Source organism: Protopterus annectens, chromosome 8.part0 (assembly GCF_019279795.1).
Source record: "Protopterus annectens isolate FY-2018-M chromosome 8.part0, PAN1.0, whole genome shotgun sequence".
In the NCBI taxonomy this organism is placed as follows: domain Eukaryota; kingdom Metazoa; phylum Chordata; order Ceratodontiformes; family Protopteridae; genus Protopterus; species Protopterus annectens.
This window is the reverse complement of record NC_056741.1, coordinates 1,693,920,628-1,693,929,141: the sequence shown is the minus strand read 5'-3', so window position 1 is coordinate 1,693,929,141 and position 8,514 is coordinate 1,693,920,628.

Here is an 8,514-nt window from a genome sequence, read left to right as displayed (position 1 = left end):
ATAGTCATTACCTATGCCATTAAGGGCTAAAAAGACTAGGTTTCTCCAGAAATTAAAAAAACACACATGCTGCCACATCTGAAACTATGGGTCACCAAGAAAAATACTCACTCTCTGCTATGAACACAAACTCTCTACTACTAAAAATGTACTAGTGATTGATGACATCATGATAAGCCACAGAGACTTTATGTTCACAAGTCTGGATAAACACAGGGTGATGATGAATTGTCTTTCAGATGCCAGATATACAAACTTACACTGGTCGTCAATACCCTTATTATGGCCACAACATGGTGCTGATCTACATGGGTATAAACAACCTGCTTCGCAAAACCCTAAGGGATATGCAGAGAGACATTTTCAACCTCTTTGTGCAAGACATTAAATATATAAATATTCTACAAATCTATGATGAAACCTCCAAGTTCAAGTACAACTGTGATCCCATCAAAATGTTGACACAGCCAGAAGTTATGCAAATAATTTCTATGCTCACATAGAAAACTGTATGTCTGTCAGTCTCTCCCAAAACAAAACAAAACAAAACAGAATGGGAAGAATAAAAGGAAACGGTGGTCCACATGCATAAATAAAAATTATGATAAAAGGAAAAAAACAGCCCATTAGAATATATAACAAAACTAAAGACCCACAAATTAAGGGTCAACATCAAATGTTATCCAAGGTACTGAAAAATAACATCAGGAAATAAAAGGCTCTTGGTGATCTTAGGGTGGAATCAGAAACTAAAAATAATTACAAGTCCTTATTTACTTACATCAGGAAGTTATGAAGTAACAGCCAGCAATTCTTATAACTTATTCATAATGGCACTACCTACTCTGACCTAGTAGATATTCCAAATTTATTAGCAAATAAATGCTGCAAAAATTTCACCTAAGACATCCCTACAAACCTCAGATGTACCCAAACTTCCCCCATATTCACAAAAAACACTTATTAAAAGTATTCTTCAAAATAAAAAAATGCATTCTGTATAGAATGTGGAAAATCACCACCATGCCGCTGCAGCTAAAATCACCCCAAGGCCTGCACATGGGTTTACTGCCACTGCACATCTGTATGCACATCATCCAGTAGGGGTTTATATACCTAGTCAGAGCTATTGGCTTTGACATAATAGCATACCTAGCAGCTGAGTAGTAAACCAGCAAGTTCCCAGAGGTGTAGGCGCCAAGGATACAAGCTGTTATGGGATATAATCAGCAGGAGCTGATGGTGCAGGATTGCAATACCAGGTTTTGGAAATGAATGTCAGTACTGCATTAGTGGCCACGGCTAAAGGACTTAGTACGTGGCGGAAGAGCTTTTTTTGTCTTTCTGGTCCTTGAGTTTTAGAATGTATTTATTTATTTATTTATTTATTTATTTATTTATTTATTTATTTATCTGGGGACACCAGCTGACTAGCTTACCTTCACTTCTGCTGGTACCTATAAAACTCATCATCAGAAACAGTAAGAGTACTGGTAAATATATTGTGTCTGTCTGTCTGTCTGTATCTCTATCTTTCTCTTTTTCTCTCACTATCACCTATTGATTATTTAATTGATACTTACCATTTTATTTCTAGCTGTTTATGATACCATTTTCTGTAGCATCTGTTTCAGTCATGCAAGTTGTATATGGCACCAGTCCTCACCTCACCATCAGCCCTATCCTTCTACAAACGCAACTGCCTCCAGGCCTGCATCTGGGTGTTGCAGCTTCTGCATTGGGAATGATTAAGTCTTGTCGTCATTCTCTTCTGGTGATTAGTTACTGGAGAGGACTGTTCTTGTTCCTTCTGATGCTGCTGCCTGTGGTTCAAAATTTGCCACCCATGGGAAGTGGTGGAGGTGGTGGGAGAGTTAGTTGATCAGTAGCTTGAAACCCATATTGACCACCTGGAAAGGTTCTTGTGTGTCTTACAAAGTTGCATGTCTGCTTGTCACTGCCATTACCACCTTCTGAGCATGGCCCACTAGGGTGGCTAGTCATGGTCATGGCTGTTCTTTTCCTTGGTTTATACCAGGCAATAAGGACTCGGGAGTAAGACACCCACCATATTTCCAATCACATTGCTCTACTTCCTTGTGCGTCACCTCCCTATTCTGTTTATTGTCTAATACTTCCAATAATCACTTATTCCCTCTCTCCCTGTATGCCAATATATTCAGTGTCAAACATCCCCTTTGTATCAGCATCTCCACTGTTGATCTTTGTCTGTGTTTGTTTTTGTTTCCTTGTCTCCATACCTCTATTGTTGCTATCCCCTATCTTCTCCTTATATCTTTCTTCATCTATTCTTCTTAAAAAAATGGATACCCATTCAACAAAAGGTATACCCTTCCTCTTTTCTACTCTCCTTACTTATTTTCCCTTTGTCTTTGTCTATGCTTCTCTGCTTGCTATTTCCCTTTCCTGACTTTCTTGCATTCCCATTTCAAACAAAGTATATAGAAACATTGCTGGGAGACACTTACTGTGGTTTCTAGCTGTTGTTTGTAGATCTGTGAAATAAGGCATGTGCACACACATAGTTGCACACATAGTACATGCCAACTACTGGTGTTCTCAAAATGTCTAGCCACTATAAAGAAAAAGAAAAGCACTCTCTCCCCACCAACACTGTCATTTCTGTAAACAGGTTTCTTCATTTGTTAATGCTTGAGTTACAAGATTTGTGTTTTTTTCATTAATAATTACCTTCCAGCTGCATTGGCCCTCTTCCCATTTTGTAGTAGCCTTTGTGTGGTCACGGAAGGCATGCTTCTGAATCTTAGGGTGAAATTTACCACAGGAGAGTCACCTTTGGTTATTTCTTAATGACCATGTCAGGACTAGTAAACCTCCAACAATTCATGCAAGTAAGGCCTGGTGCACAGCAAAAAGACCAATTAATATATGTCAACACAGCAGCCAGCACTCCTCACACTATGGTGAAATAGTGCTTCAATAACCTGATGAAGCCCTGATGAAGGCAAATTAAGACTGTTATGGCAGAATAAAGGTATGTTTACTTAGTAAGCGGTTGTGCTATTTATTAACTATTTCACCATAGTGTGAGGAATGCTGACTGCTGTGTTGGTGTGCATGTCAGGACTAGACCAGAACTAATTAAAGTGAACTCAGGCAAAGTTGCCAGCATTACAGACATGGAAGAAAATGATCATTTCTTGGATTATGGTCATTATATCTTAGACATAAAACAAGTGAAGATCTGATGTGGGGATAATATCTCAACTTAAAGACTTTGTTTCTTTTCATGTCGAAGGAACAGATATCAGTATCTCTCATACACCTCAACCTTTTAAGTAAGAAATCTGGACAAAGCCATGAAAAAAGTGGTACAAACAGGAACACTTTTTAAATATTGCTCTTACAAACTTAGAAAGTCGATAGAACAACAGGTTTTGCATTGGCATGAATTTTCTGAAGGGTATGAAGTCTAAAACTCAAATGTCTGTCATTATTTTCTAACTTCAATCTTTAATGATCTTCCAGTAATTTGCCAGAAAGACACAATTTTATGATAAACAGACAAAAAAATATAAGGCAAAAATCTGGACATTCTGCAAAAATCTGTACAGCTGAGAGGTACGGTTATCTCTTATGCTACAAATCTAGGTCCCAATACAGAAAGGTTAAAAACCTGGAACATGATAGTATGAATTGTAAATCAGATCCTTTAAAAAAGTAAGAATTGCCAAGTTGTGGGTATAAAGTTTCAGAAACTTGAGTCAAAGCCAGTGCTGGGATATATATAGACAGTAAGGAAGACACATCAGCATCTAACTTTTTACTGTAAAAGTATTCAGCAAAACTGACTTATTTTGCATTAACTGGACATTTGCCTAAATCTGTGAATTGAAACAGAGAAATCATTTTCATTGAATGAACTGGAATTATGTTTTGTAAATGGAATGTGGACGAACGCACTATATACTGACCTTTTTACTTCAATATAGTGGGTGCACTGTGCATCCATGAATACTTTTAATATCACTGTTTTCAAAGTCATATTGACAGTCTGTATTTATTTTAGCTAAGCTCTTTATGTCCATGTTAGTATCCTCAGTAAAGACATGCAAAGGATTTTGCCATTTAAGCAGTCTAACTGCTGGTATTATACCCCAGTTTCTTTCTAGTGAGAGAAGTGAGGGTCAGGCTTCTTCTGGGTTTGTAATTGCTTTAAAGCAGATCCAGGTTATTTAGCAACAGAGATAAACATCTGAAGAATATCTCCACCCTCCAACAATGTTTTTCTTTTGTTCTTAAACTCAGTGCATTTCTTGCCCACTCTTCATGCTTCTCATCTGTCCAAAATTTTGCTTCATTTTTTTGTCCATTCCTCATAAAAATGCATGGCTTTCTGGCAAATCACTAAGGACTGAAGTCACTAAATAATGTAAGTTTGAGTTTCATTTTTCATACCCTTCAGAAAATGCATGGTAACACAAAACCTTTTATTCTAACAACATTCTACATTTATAAGAGCAATACTAAAAATGTGTCCCAATTTTTGGGCCTCTGTCCCCCATCATTTTTGTCTTTGTCCAGATTTCTTGAGCTAAGAGGTTGAGATGTATGCCAACCCTTATGATAATTTGACCTCATAATTGTAACTAACTCTGATATCACCATACTTTGGAGAAAAGGGTATATTCCTAGATATGGCCATCTCAAACTTAATATAAGTAAGTCCATTCTTTTTCAGCAATTCTGTTTCTGTGTTTCTGGCATAATTCTAGCAGGTCCTGACATTTTAATTGGATACCTGCTTCTTTATGTGTTTTTGTGCTGTGCTGCACATGTGCATTATAAAAGTGGAAGTCTTGTGTTTTCTATCTACTTAGTAATCAGTGACTATTCTTGCTGTAGCTTCTTGCTTAACTATTTCCCACTCTGAACTGTTTGTCTTGGTCATGCTAAAACCACAGTACTCATCAGCAATTGCTAGTAAAGATGGTACAAATTTAGACAAAGAATGAGTCATTTTACCTTTGCTGATGAAAAAAATTCTTGATAGAGTTACAGTGGAAAAAGAATACATAGATGATGACCAGGAGGATGTGTGGAGTTCCTACAGCTGTAGACACGAGGATGTGCGTCACCCTCATTATACTTGCATAGAAACATTCAAGAGACAAGATGGGGACCTATTGGGTATTTCTCAGGTCTCTGACTTGAGAATACTTCAAGCAGTTTCCCAACATTCTCTTGGTATATGCAAATCATATGTCACCTCAGGCAGAGCGCAAACCATGTGTGGCTTTTTCAGGATGGCACCTGTTCTTGAGGTGCTGGGTGCAATAGATTGCACCCATGTTGACATTAAGGTCCCAGCTGGAGCACTGGGTGAAAAGTATTAGCCAAATGAAAAGAAAGAACCAGCACAAATCCTGTTGTAGATATAAGTGTATTTATAGAATACACATTATAATGGCAATAATAGCAATAATAACAAACTGCACAAACCGGTTTCAGCTTCACAGCCTTCCTCAGTGTGACACAAATGAACAACAACCATTACATTCAGATACAGCCTATTAATATAGAAAATAATAAATAGATCAGAGACCAATCAAAACAATAAACCAATAAGGCAATCAAAAATGCTCATTTAAACCGGGAGGGAAAAGCCCGCCCAGTTTAACAATCCACTTTTTTCTTTAATATTCAAAACCTGATGTAATCCAGCTAAATCATTGTTTTTCTGCACAATGCAATCAATAATTGTGAATCTAAAAAAAACAGTCTGATGATGACAAATATGCTTATATAGGGCACTGGTTTGTTTATGTGTCCTAATGTTGCTCGAGTGTTCACTAATTCTAAGCCTAAATGGCCTAGAAGTTTGTCCCACATAGAAAGCTTGACAAAAGCAGCTAGCTAAATAAATCACCCATGTTGAGCTGTAATTGCCAAAAAAAAATAATATCATAAAATTAGAGGTGTTTTTACTAGTGAAACAGGTAGTTTTATGTATATGTGAACAAATTGAGCAATGACCACAAGGATAGCATCCTACCAACTTGTACCCAGTGATAGTCCTTTGCATCAATGTTTTCTCATACTGGGCCCTTTTATAGTGGCTAAACAGAGATCCCAAAAATCTACCCTTCCGAAAGGAAAAAGAACATTTATCACCCAAAATATCCATAAAATGACCCTCACCCTGTAAAATGTTAAATTGTCAGGAAACTATATCCATAAATGATTTAGTCTTTTTGCCATAAGTAGTCACTAACCTTATCTGAGAACCCTGATCAGGAAATTGTTCCCTGTACCTTAGTAACTCAGATCTATCCTGTACTTGTGTATGCTGACTAGCCAAACAGATGTCCCCAACCCTGTATCTTCAGGCTTTGAATCTTGCACATAAGTCCGATCTAAAATAGTCATGAGTGGCAGTACTGGAGCATATTCTTTTCACCCTGAGAAACTGAGACTTGGGGATGTTCCTGATGATATGATGGGGTTGGAAGCTAGAGGCATGAAGTAAAGTATTGTACTGGGGGAATTTGCGGAACACCTGTGTTTCCAATGTATTCAAAGAAGTACATGTGACCAAAACATCCAGAAATGTTATGTCTTGCTTATGCCAGGTCAATTTGAATTCAATGCCCCTTTTGTTTTCATTTAAGTATTCCACAAATTCCTGAAGATACCCAGCATCAGCCCTCCACACAAGCCAACAGTCTTCATGCTATCATCTCCAAATATCAGTTTCATCATGGTAAATGTTATGGCATTGATCATAAATGATTACCTTCTCTAATATAAGCCATGAATAACTCGGCATATATGGGGGCAAAAGATGCCCCCATTGCCATGCCCCGAACTTGCCACACACATTGTTGCTGAAAATAAAATACGTTCTTGTCAAGAACATATTCAGCTAAGCATACTAAGAAAGTGTTAAAGCCAGGTCTGTATAAATCAGCCCTGTCCAGCCAATACTGAAGTGCCATCAAACCCGCCCAATGAGGAATATTAGTATACAGGGAGGCGATATCAAGGGTGCATAGTAACCAATCGGATTCCAATTGGAGATCTGGAATAATACCCAAAAACTGTGCTGTATCTTGAATCCGGGAACATATATGAGATAAAAGGGCTTTAAGATGTTGAGTAAGAAATTCAGAGAGGGGTTCTATTAATGAACCCCTCCCTGAAACAATAGGTCTCCCAGGAGGATGAATCGGATCCTTATGGATTTTGGGCAAAACGTAAAAGTATTGTTGTTTAGGGTGGTCCTCTTTCAAATGAAAACAAATCTCTTTGAAGATAATGCCTTCTTCAACTGCTTTATCCAAGAAGCTGTCAATCTCAGACTTGAATTTAGTAGTGTGGTTTAAAGGCATGATCATGTAATATTTACAATCCATTATCTGTTTGAGACCTTCCTTTTGGTAATCTGTCCAATCTAAGACCACCACCGCTCCTCCCTTATCTGACGGCTAAATAACTATGTCATGATTACACCTGAGTCCCTCTATACATAGGCGTTCTGCCCTAGTAATATTATCATGCATAACATAATTCTTGCCAAGATGCATATGCAAATCCTTGATAATCCTGTTCTGAAAATTAGAGACCACTGGAGAAATGGGGGATTTGAACCTAGACTTCCGAAAACGGAAAGAGCCAACTTCATCATAAGAAGAGTCCTTGTCCTTAACAAACAATTGTAGATTAAGCAAATGGGAGAAATTGATAACATCCTGTGCAAAATCTTGTTCAGATATATTAAAACTCGGCACAAAACTTAAACCTTTGTTCAAAGTTTTTATTTGTAAATCAAAAACTTAAACCTTTGTTCAAAGTTTTTATTTGTAAATCAGATAATGCATGAGAGGAAATATTATGTACATTACAGGGACCAATTAACTCTGAATTACTATACTTAGAATATCTTCCAAATCTTGAGGGACCCTTGTGTTTCCTCCCCCCTCTTCTTGACTTAACTCTAAAGGGTGACCTGAATTATTAACTAAATTATTCCTCTTTGAGATTGGTGGCCTTTCTGTATGGCTATCTTCCCCTTCAGTGTTGGATGAGGTATCCTCACCAGAGGTAAACGACTCCCTACTTTTTTTCTTAAGAATGGGTTTCATTCTTTTGGGTTTTGCTGGTTTAGAGTTGGGCGTCAGAAATCTAACATTCTTGTGAGCCTCAAAAGGTCTCCCTTTCTCAAAATCGTCTAGATCCCTATTGAACTTTCTAATTTTCCTCTCTTTCAAAGTTTTTTCCATTTCCAAAAGGTCCTTGCCTAACAGATTCACCCCAGAAATATAACATGGCAAGTCTTGAAATTTCTCTAACCCCTGGCTGAGGATTTCCACTTCACAATGTTGCTGTTGTATGGTCCTTTCATAATATGCCCCAAGGGCATTAACAAAACCTATAGAAGCCTGTTTCTGAACTGCAAGCCAATCATCTCGCAAAGTTTGATCAGCTTGTGGTACTAGAGGCTGAAATGTCACACAAAGCCCTCTTGGGGAG